This window comes from Meles meles, chromosome 18 (genome assembly GCF_922984935.1).
Source record: "Meles meles chromosome 18, mMelMel3.1 paternal haplotype, whole genome shotgun sequence".
Classification (NCBI taxonomy): Eukaryota; Metazoa; Chordata; class Mammalia; order Carnivora; family Mustelidae; genus Meles; species Meles meles.
The window spans coordinates 46,874,514-46,885,340 of NC_060083.1; positions in this window are offsets into that span (position 1 = coordinate 46,874,514).

A 10,827-nucleotide genomic window follows, 5' to 3' on the forward strand; every position below is an offset into this window, starting at 1 on the left:
CTCCTGGTTCTGTGGGTTGACTGGGCAACTATGAGCCAGCTGGGCAGATCTCCTGTCAGTGGGAACCACAACCACCTGGGGGTCTTCTGGAGCCTTGGCGGGAACGTCTGGAAGGCAGGGTTCAGCCCGGTTGCCTGGACCGCTCCTTTCCTCAGTCTCACGGCCTCTCCTTCTCCACCCTGCTTCTACATCAGGACAGCTGTACTTACTACATGGCAGCTTTTGTCCCCAAGTGTGGAAGCACAGTTGCCAGGCCTTCATAAGGCTTAGGCTCAGAATTGGCATATTTTCTTCTCTGACACATCCTATATATTAAAGTGAGTCACAGAGGCAGTCCAGATGCATTGTGGGAGGGGAGGCTACATAAGGCCATGAAGACTGGGAGACACGGTTCACTGGCAGGTGTCTTTGGAAACTGACTGCAACCTTGATCAATACATGAGTTTTATAATTGGAATTCCAAGTATGCTTCCCTCTCTTGTCTGTTTTTTCAGAAGTATTACTTCTTGCTGAGCAGGTACAGAGTCACTAGAAAGTATTTGTTGATGTTATAGAGTAATTTAGAGTCATGTGGACGCCACCCAAACCACAGTCCCTTGGGATGGGTGTCATGTTTGTTTCTCCCGTATCACCCCACAGTCCTAGGACAGGGCTCTGCATACAGTAGGTATTCAATAAAAGCTGCAAATTTTATTGGATATTAATATTTCTATACCAGCTTTATTTTGGTTAACATTTTCTTCATGTATCTTTTCTTTAACCTTTTCCTTGCACATTTTCCCTGTCAATATATGTTAGGCACATAAAATATAGCTGGATTTTAAAAATATAATCTTTTTTCTGGTGCATTTCATCTGTTTCCCTTTCTAGTGATAACTAATATAGTTGGATCTGCTTCTACCATCTTATTTGGTGTTTTGTTTTTTATCACTTTTTTTCAAAGATCTTATTTATTTACTTGACAGAGGGAGAGAGATGACAAGTAGGCAGAGAGGCAGGCAGAGAGAGAAGGGAAACAGGCTCCCCACTGAGCAGAGAGCCCGATGTGGGGCTTGATCCCAGGACCCTGAGATCACGACCTGAGCCAAAGGCAGAGGCTTAACCTACTGAGCTACCCAGGCGCCCCTTATCACTTTCTTAATTGCTTGTTTTCCCCTCTTCTTTCACGTCTTCTACTGATTCAGAAGTAACACATTTCATTTCTGTTCTTAGTGGTCACCTTCAGTTTTTAATAGCATTCTTGACCAAACAGTCTGAAATTAATCGATATCTCTGCCTTCATCCTAGACAAAGCAAAGACTTCCAGTGTTCAAACTCTGATGACCTCTCCTATCTACCAAGTTTTCTTGTCTAGTATTTTTTTCCTGCCTTTGAACTCTCTCCAAAGTAGTCGTCATAAATATGTATTTTCATTTTTAAATTAACATTCAGTACAATTTACTTTGTGTGTGTGTGTGTGTGTGTGTACTAAGAACCTCGACAAATGCTTGTATAATCACCAACATAATTAAGATAGGCTTCTACTAGACAAATCAGTTTCCTCATGCTGCCTCTTTGGAGTCACACCCCCCTTCCTGCCCTTCGCCCTGATGAGCTCTGGTTTGTTCTTTGTCCCTATGGTTTTTCTTTTCCAGAACGTCCAATAAATGGAATCATAGGATAGGTAGCCTTTCCAGTCTGGCTTCTTCCGCTTCCCCTCCATAGCCACTTGCTGCAAGTGTCTGTAGTCTATTCCTTTTAATTGCTGAGCAGTATTCCATCATATGGATGGATCATGGTTTTTTTTTTTTAAGTTAAATTTTTATTTTTATCCATCTTCAGTTGAAGGACATTTGGGCTGAATCATGTTTTGGTGATTATGAATAAAGCTAACATAAATATTCATGTACAGCTTTCGTGTGTATGTGTGAACGAAAGTTTTCATTCTCTTCGGAAAATACCTAGGAGGAACACTGCTGAGTCATGCAGAGAGTATATGCTTAACTCTATTAAAAAACAAAACAAAACCTGCCAAACTGTTTCACACAGTGGTTATTACAGTTCGCATTCCCGTCAGCAACATACAAGCATTCTAGCTGCTCCACATCCTCGAGAGCACTTGGTTTGGTCAGTTGTGAGTGTGTGTGTTTCCTTTGTTTGTACATGTGCCTTTCTGTGTGTGTAATGGTATCTCATTGTGGGTTAAATTTGTATTTTCTAACGAATGATGGTGTTGACCCTCTTCTCAGGTGTTTATTTGCCATCGGTGTATCTTCTTTGGCGATGTGTCTTTAGTTCATTTTTTTTTTAAAGATTTTTTATTTATTTATTTGACAGAGAGAGAGGTCACAAGTAGGCAGAGAGGCAGGCAGAGAGAGAGGAGGAAGCAGGCTCCCTGCACAGCAGAGAGCCCGATGCGGGGCTCCATCCCAGGACCCTGAGATCATGACCTGAGCCGAAGGCAGCGGCTTAATCCACTGAGCCACCCAGGTGCCCCTTTAGTTCATTTTTTAAGTGGGGTTGCTTTCTCATTGTGGAGTTTTGAGAGTTTATTATGTATTTTAGGTACAGTCCTTTGGCAGATAGGTGATTGGCAAATATCTTCTTCCCTCTGTGTCTTGTCTTTCCATTCTCTGAACAGTGTCGCTCAAAGAACTCCACACCTGCCCCATCCACTGGCTTTTCCCCTCCTGCTCCTGTGTCTATAGTACCTAGAGAGTACCTGCCTAGTAGGTAGCCCACAAATGTCTATTAAATGAGTGAAGTAATGAATGGGAGAGCTGAGCTGGTCCCTGAGGAGGTGACTGTATATGGCATTCCCCAGAACAATGCCTCCTTGCTATGGTTTCTGTTCTTCAAGCCATCTTCTGAGCTCTAGTTTGCCTTCCTTGGTCTCCTGACTCCCAGAAAAGTGTCCCCAGAATAATGAGCGTGAGTAGCCTAGTGACTGAACAGGCAGCCTTCTTCCCTCCCATTCTGAGTTGAGGAAGCAGTATTCTAGTGGCTCATTATTGAGTTTGGTCAGTCTGAACAGGCTGGCCTCTTTCTGAGTCTTGACTCAGCTGAGCTTCTGGACTCTCCTGAAGCCTGGACCATGGTGATTGCTCTAAAATCCAGCCTGGGAAGTGCAGGACTGCAGCCTGAGGACACAGACAACATTCCTCCTGTGGCTTCTCTCTTGTATCTCTCTCTTCCCTGCTCAGTCCAGAACTGAGAAGAATGGCTTCTGAGGACCTCCAGGGATGGGAGGACTTTCTATCATTAGGGAGGACTTTCCATGATTAGTAAAAAGGAAGGGAAAAGTTTTGGGGTGGAGAGTAGCATGGCACAGGAGAGAGCCGGGAACAGGAAAAGTGCTCAAGAAGTAGTCTAGGGGCACCTGGGTGGCTCAGTGGGTTAAAGCCTCTGCCTTAGGCTAAGGCCATGATCTCAGGGTCCTGGAATCGAGCCCCGCATCAGGCTCTCTGCTCGGCGGGGAGCCTGCTTCCCCCCTTTCTCTTCCTGCCTCTCTGCCTACTTGTGATCTCTATCAAATGAATAAATAAAATCTTAAAAAAAAAAAAAAGAAATGTCTAGCTGAATCTGTTCTTACCAAAACTCAGTGGACGGGGTTTGCCACCCATGGGAGTTGGTAAAACAGTTTTACTTCCAAATGCGGGTGAGACCCAGTAGAACCTTTTTCTTTGCTCTGAAGATAGTCAAATTGCCTCTTCTCTTAGTTTCCAAAAGAAAGATGACAAATCTCTTCTTCCTCTAGAGTTTTTAATGCAGCCTGAACCACAGAGGCTGAAAAATATCAGTGGCTCTGGAGCACTGTCAGACAAAGAGAAATAAAGGTAGAACGGGGGTGGGGATGGGGGTGGTGGATTTAGTTTTTTCTGAAGAAAAAGCATTATACTTTTTCCTCTGGGGTAGACTTCTTTAAAAATTAAAAATTGGGAAGAAATGAAAAATGGAAAATTGGAGTTTGCATGCTTTGCTGCCTGCCTCTGAGTTTGCTCAATCTGTCTGTCTGTCTGCCAGTAGGAAGCAGATGATGCTTCTGCTAAGCTCCTCTCTACCCCCACCTTCCCACCATCTTCCTCGTACCCCTCTCTGGTCGCACTCTTGGTTCCTCCTTGCATTCTTGACACTGACTCCCTTGTCCTGGACCACATTTCTGCCCGAGGAGGAGAGTCTTGGGTACCGCTAACTCTGTCAGATTGCCTGCATGGCCCTGCAGACGTCTCTTATCTTTGGGTTGGACTTGACTTTGCTAAAGCATTTCCCATCTCACGCTACTCACTCAGCCCTGTAATAGCTCTTCAAAGTAGGCTGCACATTTCACTGCGGGGGAAGCTGAAGAACCATTCAGCAAGTCAGAGGACGGAGTGGCTAGAGCTCGGTTCTCCCAATCCAGGTCATGTGTGAGATTTTTAAGGACTGGACTCAGTCTTCAGGCAAACTCAACCTCCCCAGAGCCTCTGATTTCCCAGGAAGTTGGGTCCATCCATTGTCCCCATCCCAAGACTTCTGGAGGCAGGGAGAACTCCTGTCCGCAAGAAGCTGGGGGGGAGGGGAAGGGTAATGCCCTGCTGGCCCTGTCTCACCCCCCCAGCTAGCACATTCTTCTGGAGAGTTTCACAACAAAGCCTCAGACTGGCTCATCTTTAAGGCTCCTTCCAGCTTCACCTTCTAATGGTTCTCGGCTTAGTCAGGCTCTGAGATGCCTTGGTTCCTGCCGTCAGCACTTCCTTCAGTTTGAGAATAAAAGGAAGCCATCCTCTGAGTCCCCACGCATGTCTCCCACCCCCAGAATCTTCTTTGCTAGCTCCTGCTGTTGCAACTGTCAGGAGTGGATTTTTGGGTAATTGTTGCCATGGAGACTCTGCCTTGAGTTATTGTGCAAATGTGTCCCATCGTCTTCCTTATTTGGTGTGTATATGGATGCTTGCAAAAGAGCGAGGTTGAAGGCTCTTCACCTCTCCCCCTCGCCCTCCAAGTTGGTTCACCTGGGCCAAAGCTTCTTGGCAGCCTGCTTCCCATTTCTGTCTTCCCTATGGCTTCCTGGCCAGTTGCTGCCAATGGAAAGAAAGTCCTGACAGCTGAGGACAAGGAGACCTGCACTCTGTGGGTTGAATGGGTGGCCCAGATCCAGTGACATTTGGTGGCAACTGATCTCCAAAGCAGCAGCCCAGATTCCCAGGGCCACCAGTCCCTGGATGGGGACTGGAGCCAGAGCTCCCAGCACCTTCCTCCAAGAGACAAAGCCTGTCTACAAGTTGAGGAGCTGCTCACACAGACCTCAACTCCAACCAGCTTCCATAACCGTCACCATGCCCACCGATCCCCAGTGCAGAATCCTGGCTTTACGCCTCTCCTCTGTTTCCCCTGAGTGTTCATCCTCCCACATGCAGATGATGGGATCATTAGCACTATTTTTAGCATGTCTCTTTCCTATCCAAGATCTGCCCTTGTCTCCCTATGGCTTTTTCTATCAAACACAGACTCAACCTGCATTCAAGGGCTTCCATCTTCTACCTCCTCTCCCACCAAACCAACCAGCCCTTAATGTCCTCTCTGCCCTTGTCTCCTCCCCTTTGCTCTCTGCTCTCAGTAGTAGTTCCTTGCAACAGCTCTCCGAGGGCAGCCTCACCCGCCTTGCTCACATTGCCTTTACTCAGGTTATCTGTCCTTCCAGAATGAATGACTTTCCCTGATCACCTTCCTCTATACCTACCTACGGCAGCATCCTTCCTCTATATCTGCTCATTGCACAGCTGCTGTTTGAAAGGCTTCAGTGTTGGGATGAGGGCAAGGGGTTGCAGTGGCATTGCAACACGTTGAATAGAACAGGACGGAGGGACCTCGTCCCTCTGGTACTATCAGCTCTGCAGGTTACTCCAGGCCTGCCATCCCACGGGAGCCATGAGACAGTATACACACGGCCGCCCCCTCAGCGTCTACTCGGATTTGACAAGCTTCCCAATAAAGGATTCATCATTACACAACAGCAGCGGAACAAGGGAACTAGGAAAGCTTGTAAGGCAGAATTCTGGCCTTATGTGGGGACAAGATTTCTGTTTACATGGCTGCACGGGAGGAAACAGGACCTGAATTAGAATATCGTATGAGCTGCTGAATAACATATCCGATCCAGGACTGATCTTAGGGGCTGTTCATCAGTTTTTCCCTGAAGGTTAAGATGGACCTTCCTGCTAACTACTCTTCCTCTTCTTCCGTCCACTCTCCATCTCTGCAGGACTGTAGGCCAGACCATATTTTCTTGTCCTGCTGATGAGCTTTCAGGAGGCATGAAGATGATTCTTTATTGTGCAGACCCTGTTGTGATGTGAGGCGAAGTAGCACTGGGACCCCCAATCTAACAGAGGAGTTAGAGCCTCTGGCCCCAGAATGTGCCTAGTCTGATGGTGGAGGCACAGCCCCTGTTCTAAAAAGCTCTTCAGTCCTTTGGCAGGAGCTGGGGTGGGAGGGATGACACACATAAGCTCTGCTTCAATGACATGTGTAACCAAGTACAGCTGGACCAAAGTGCCAACGCAAGGAAGGAATCACAAAGGTAGGAAGGATGACGGAGTTAAGACCTGATTTGGAAGGCTTCCTGGAGGAGGTGAGTGCTGAAGGAATGGTTTGGTGAAGACAAGGAATGCCATACGGTGTACTGTTACCAATGTGTGTTTGGCCTGAGCCGTCCATTAGAGATCGGAAATTCTGTTCCTGGTATCAATGAGTCTAGCTTAGATCTCAAGTTCCTTCAAGCTCTTATTTGACTCTTGGGGGACTCCAAGTCCAAGTGGGGTTATTGGCTCTGGATCCCCAAATTAGGAAAGTCTGAGGCTTTAGGCACAGCTCAGTCCAGGGGCTTAACTGATACCGTCTTCTCCTTCTCTCCCCCGCCCTCTCTTAGAGGACCTCATTCTTCATTCTCAGCAGCCCTTCCACACAGCAGGAGCAAAGGCCTCCGGGTGAGGATGTCTTCCTCTCACAGAGGGCAGTGATCACTTAGGATTACTGCTGAAAAGAGCCATGCCAGCTGAGCTGGTTCCTTTGGAAATCCTTTCCCAGAAGTTCCTCCCAGTGATTTCCTCCCATATCCTACCTATTGACCAGAACTGGGTGACACGACCATTCCTAGTGCAAAGAAAACCTAGAGAGGCAAGTATTTTCAATCGAGCTTCCTGCTGGATTAAAAAAACCACACTTTTGTTAGTGAGAACCGAGGGGAGAATAGACACTGGTCAGGGAATCAGCAGTGTCCACGGGAATGCCAGGAAAGATTCTGATTGCCTCTGCACGGTCGTGTAGTCATCCGTGAACCAACTTCTATGGCCTCCTGATTGAGTCCTGAATTGACCGGGCCCGTTTCAGATGCGTCCCCCTACTGGAGGAGGCAGCCCTACCTCGATCCCATGGTACAAGTTTTACACAAGAAAGACAGATTATGCTGCCAGCAGAAGGGCACGTGGGCCTGTAGTCCAGAGATGGGATGCTGAGCAGATAAACATCAGACACCCACTACAAGAATTTTGCAGTACAGAAAATACACCAAAAAATAGCTTCATAAAGGAAAAAAAAAAAAGGCCAGGAATCTCCCCCTCTCCCTGACGCAATATAAACAAAGTTATGTGCAGAAACCAAATATAGCCATGCAGAGAGGATGCAGAGAAAAATGGTTCAGAAAGGACAACTTCCTGGTGGGAGTGAACTTAGAGCGGGGGAGTCAAGGTGGTGATGGTCGGGGGGGGGGGGGGCGGGGGGGAGGCACCACACAGAGGCCACGAACAGGACTGGCTGGGAGAGTGAGGGAGGGCCGGGTGTATAGACCCCCCCCCCCCTTGAGTGTTCTCTTGCCCTGTGGCCATGGAGGCTGCCTCCCCACAGACTTGAGGCTTCCCTCGCCCATCTCACCATTACCCCCCCACCCCCCACCCCCCACCCCCGCCTTAGCAGCTGCAGCTGGCTTCTGAGCAGCCTTGATTAGCATTCTCTTGGTCTGGGAGGTTGGGCAGAGGGGAGTGGGGAAGATCTCCACTGCTAAGCTCCAGAAGAGAGGAGGGAGATGGCCCTGACGCAGGAGCAAGAGGGGGCCACTGGGAGCAAGTTCCTAACCCAATTAAGAAGTGATTATATGGTCATTTTCAAGGGCTATGCCAGTTATCAGGCCCCTCCGAGGAGGCCCTAACTGGCAGCCTGACAATTTACCGTTAAACCTGGGGTCTGGAGTTGTGCCTGGCGTGGCGGCTGGGCAAGGAGCCCAGGCGCAGGCAGCTGGGGTAGGAATCTTTAAGGATGAAAATGATGGGTAAGGAGTTTGGTGTTACCATGGAAACGGGCTCTGGGTGGATGAGATATAGTCTAACGGATACTGGGGAGAATGCCATCTACCACCAGGCTCCCCTATGGCGGCAAGTGGGCAGTGCTGGAACCCACCATTCCGGCTGTGGGCATGGTCTCTGTCCACCTCTGTCTGTGTCCTCTCAGGGTCATCACGACCTGGCAATGTGTCCGCCAGTTCATATCAATATCTGAGGGGCCTTGGGAGATGCCCCCAGATCAGAAAAGTCTTTGGGGCTGCCACCCCAAGTTAGCTGTGCCTGATAAGAACAGAGCACAGCACCAGGCCACAGGGATTGTAGCTGGGCTGAGGGCCACCAACTAGGGCCAGGCCCGGGCATGGTGAGAATGTCCGTGGGCAGCAGGATGAAATGGCAGGAGCCCTGGATCAGGAGTGGGTGACCTCCCCTCCGATTCCAGATCGACTAGTACCAGCTAGCTGAATGACCCCTGGCAAGTCCCTCTCCCCAAGTGCTCCTTGCGGGTAGTGCTCCCTCTCCTCAGCCCTGGTGGTCCCTGAGACCCCTTCCAGCTCCACTCTTCCTCTCTCCCGGGATTTGGAGCCCCACAGTTTTCATCTCAGCCCACATGTCAGCCCACTGAACTACGCTGCCATGGCACAGAGTGGCACCCCCCCACCCACTGCCGCCTCGCCCCCAGAGACACATCCAGGCTCTACTCTGCTTCTCATCTGCTGCACAGAGTCTGAGATGGGCACGATGCTGGGACAGCCCCCATACTGCCGGCCTTTGCTGCCCCAGGCCCTCCTGCCCTTGAGCTCAGCGGTGTCTGAGCACACAGAGGAATGTTCCTGAAGCTTATGACTTGCCCCGCTCGCTCCGGGAGATGGACTTAATCCGCTGCCTGTTGCAATTACTCTGCCATTTCCAATAAGCGCTATTTTAATTGGGCCTTTCTCTGGGACAAGTGTCAAGGCAAAAAGCAACCTGTAACACGGGGTTTGGGCTCCGGCACTGTACACACTTACCTATTTAATCTTCTCTCTCCTCCTTCCCCATCCCCTTCCTCTTGACCCTTTCACTCCCCCTCTGCCATCTCCATCCCAGGTTTCTCAGCCCGTGGCCTCCTCCCCACCCTAACAGGGGCAGCAGAATGTGGGTTGGGGTCCAGGAGGCAGGGGAAGAGGACCCAAGAATCCCGCCCGGGATGAGGGACAGGAAAGTGAAGTGATTCGGGTACTGCTTCCAGCTCCCATGAACTCTTTCAGAGACACTAAAAAATACGGAAAAGCCAGCAACTAAGAAGGACCCCAGGTTCCTACAATTAAAAAAAAGTGACTTCTTGCCTGTGATCATCCCACACCTCTTCCAGGAGGCCCACCTTGATACACACTGTTCACTCTGACTTCAAACAATACTTATTAAGTGCCTACTGCATGCAGAGGGGTGGGGAATGGAGGAGGGCAGAGAGTAATGAACCTAACTTTCAGGAACCCTGTGTCTGGCCTTCAGCCCCAAGCCTGAGCTCCGCCCCTCCTGGGCACACCTCTTTGCTCACACCCTTCCCTCTGAGCCCTTCCTTCCCAGCTGCACACGGTCAAATCGGACTCATCTGGGGATTCAGCCCAAGGCCTCCCCGAGTGTCTCTGGTGGCCGGCTGCTCCATGGTACTGATGGTGAGAGTGTTCGTGCCACTTTTCTTTTGTGGCCCAGATGTGCGTACCATTCAAGGAGTGTGGCAGACCGCCTTCCAGAAACGGCCAGGCCCATGGCTTTATCCCGGCCCACCCGCTCTTCCTAACGCGTGACCCCCACTCTTCCCCCGAGACGTGGTGGGGGACTTGAGACTGGCACAGCCCACGTAGTAGGGCAGAACTGATGCCACGCGGCTTCTGAGACTCAGTCATAAAGGCATACAGCTCCCACCTGGCTGTCTCCCTTGCACCGCTCGCTCTGGGAGCCGCCAGGCTGGGAGGAAGGTGGCCCGCAAGGAGCAGCCCATGCTGGCGGTCCAGGCACAGCCCCCGCTGCAGGGCTCAGTGGCCATCAAGCAGTGACATGTGACCAAACATACAGAGGATTCTCCTCCCCAGCCTTGGCATCTTCTAGCTGAGGCCCCAATACCGTGGAGCAGAGGGGGCCAGGGCCCGTCCTCATTCCAGGTCTTTGGAACCCGTGAGGTCGAACAACTGAGTGTTGTTTTAAGTCCCTGTATTTGTGGTGACCTGTTACACGACAGAGACCCCTCACCCATGTGGGACTTGCGGGTACTCCAAGGCCCAGCCCGATGACTGGAACGTGTGGGTGCTCGCGTACTCGTTATTGAGTCAACTAAGGAACGTGAGCGGGCAACAATGCCCGTCCGCCCTTTCAACCATCACTCTCAGCTCTCTTCCCTCCCTTCCCCAGAATCCCACCACCCTCAGGGCACCGAGGCCGTCCCTGGCCTGGCCTTGAGGCGTGCCCGCCCCGAGCCCTGACTCACCCAGCCCTGCAGCCTGCCCTGGAGCCACAAGCTCTCAGTGCTTAGCTATCTGGAGTTGGGGGTGCTGCT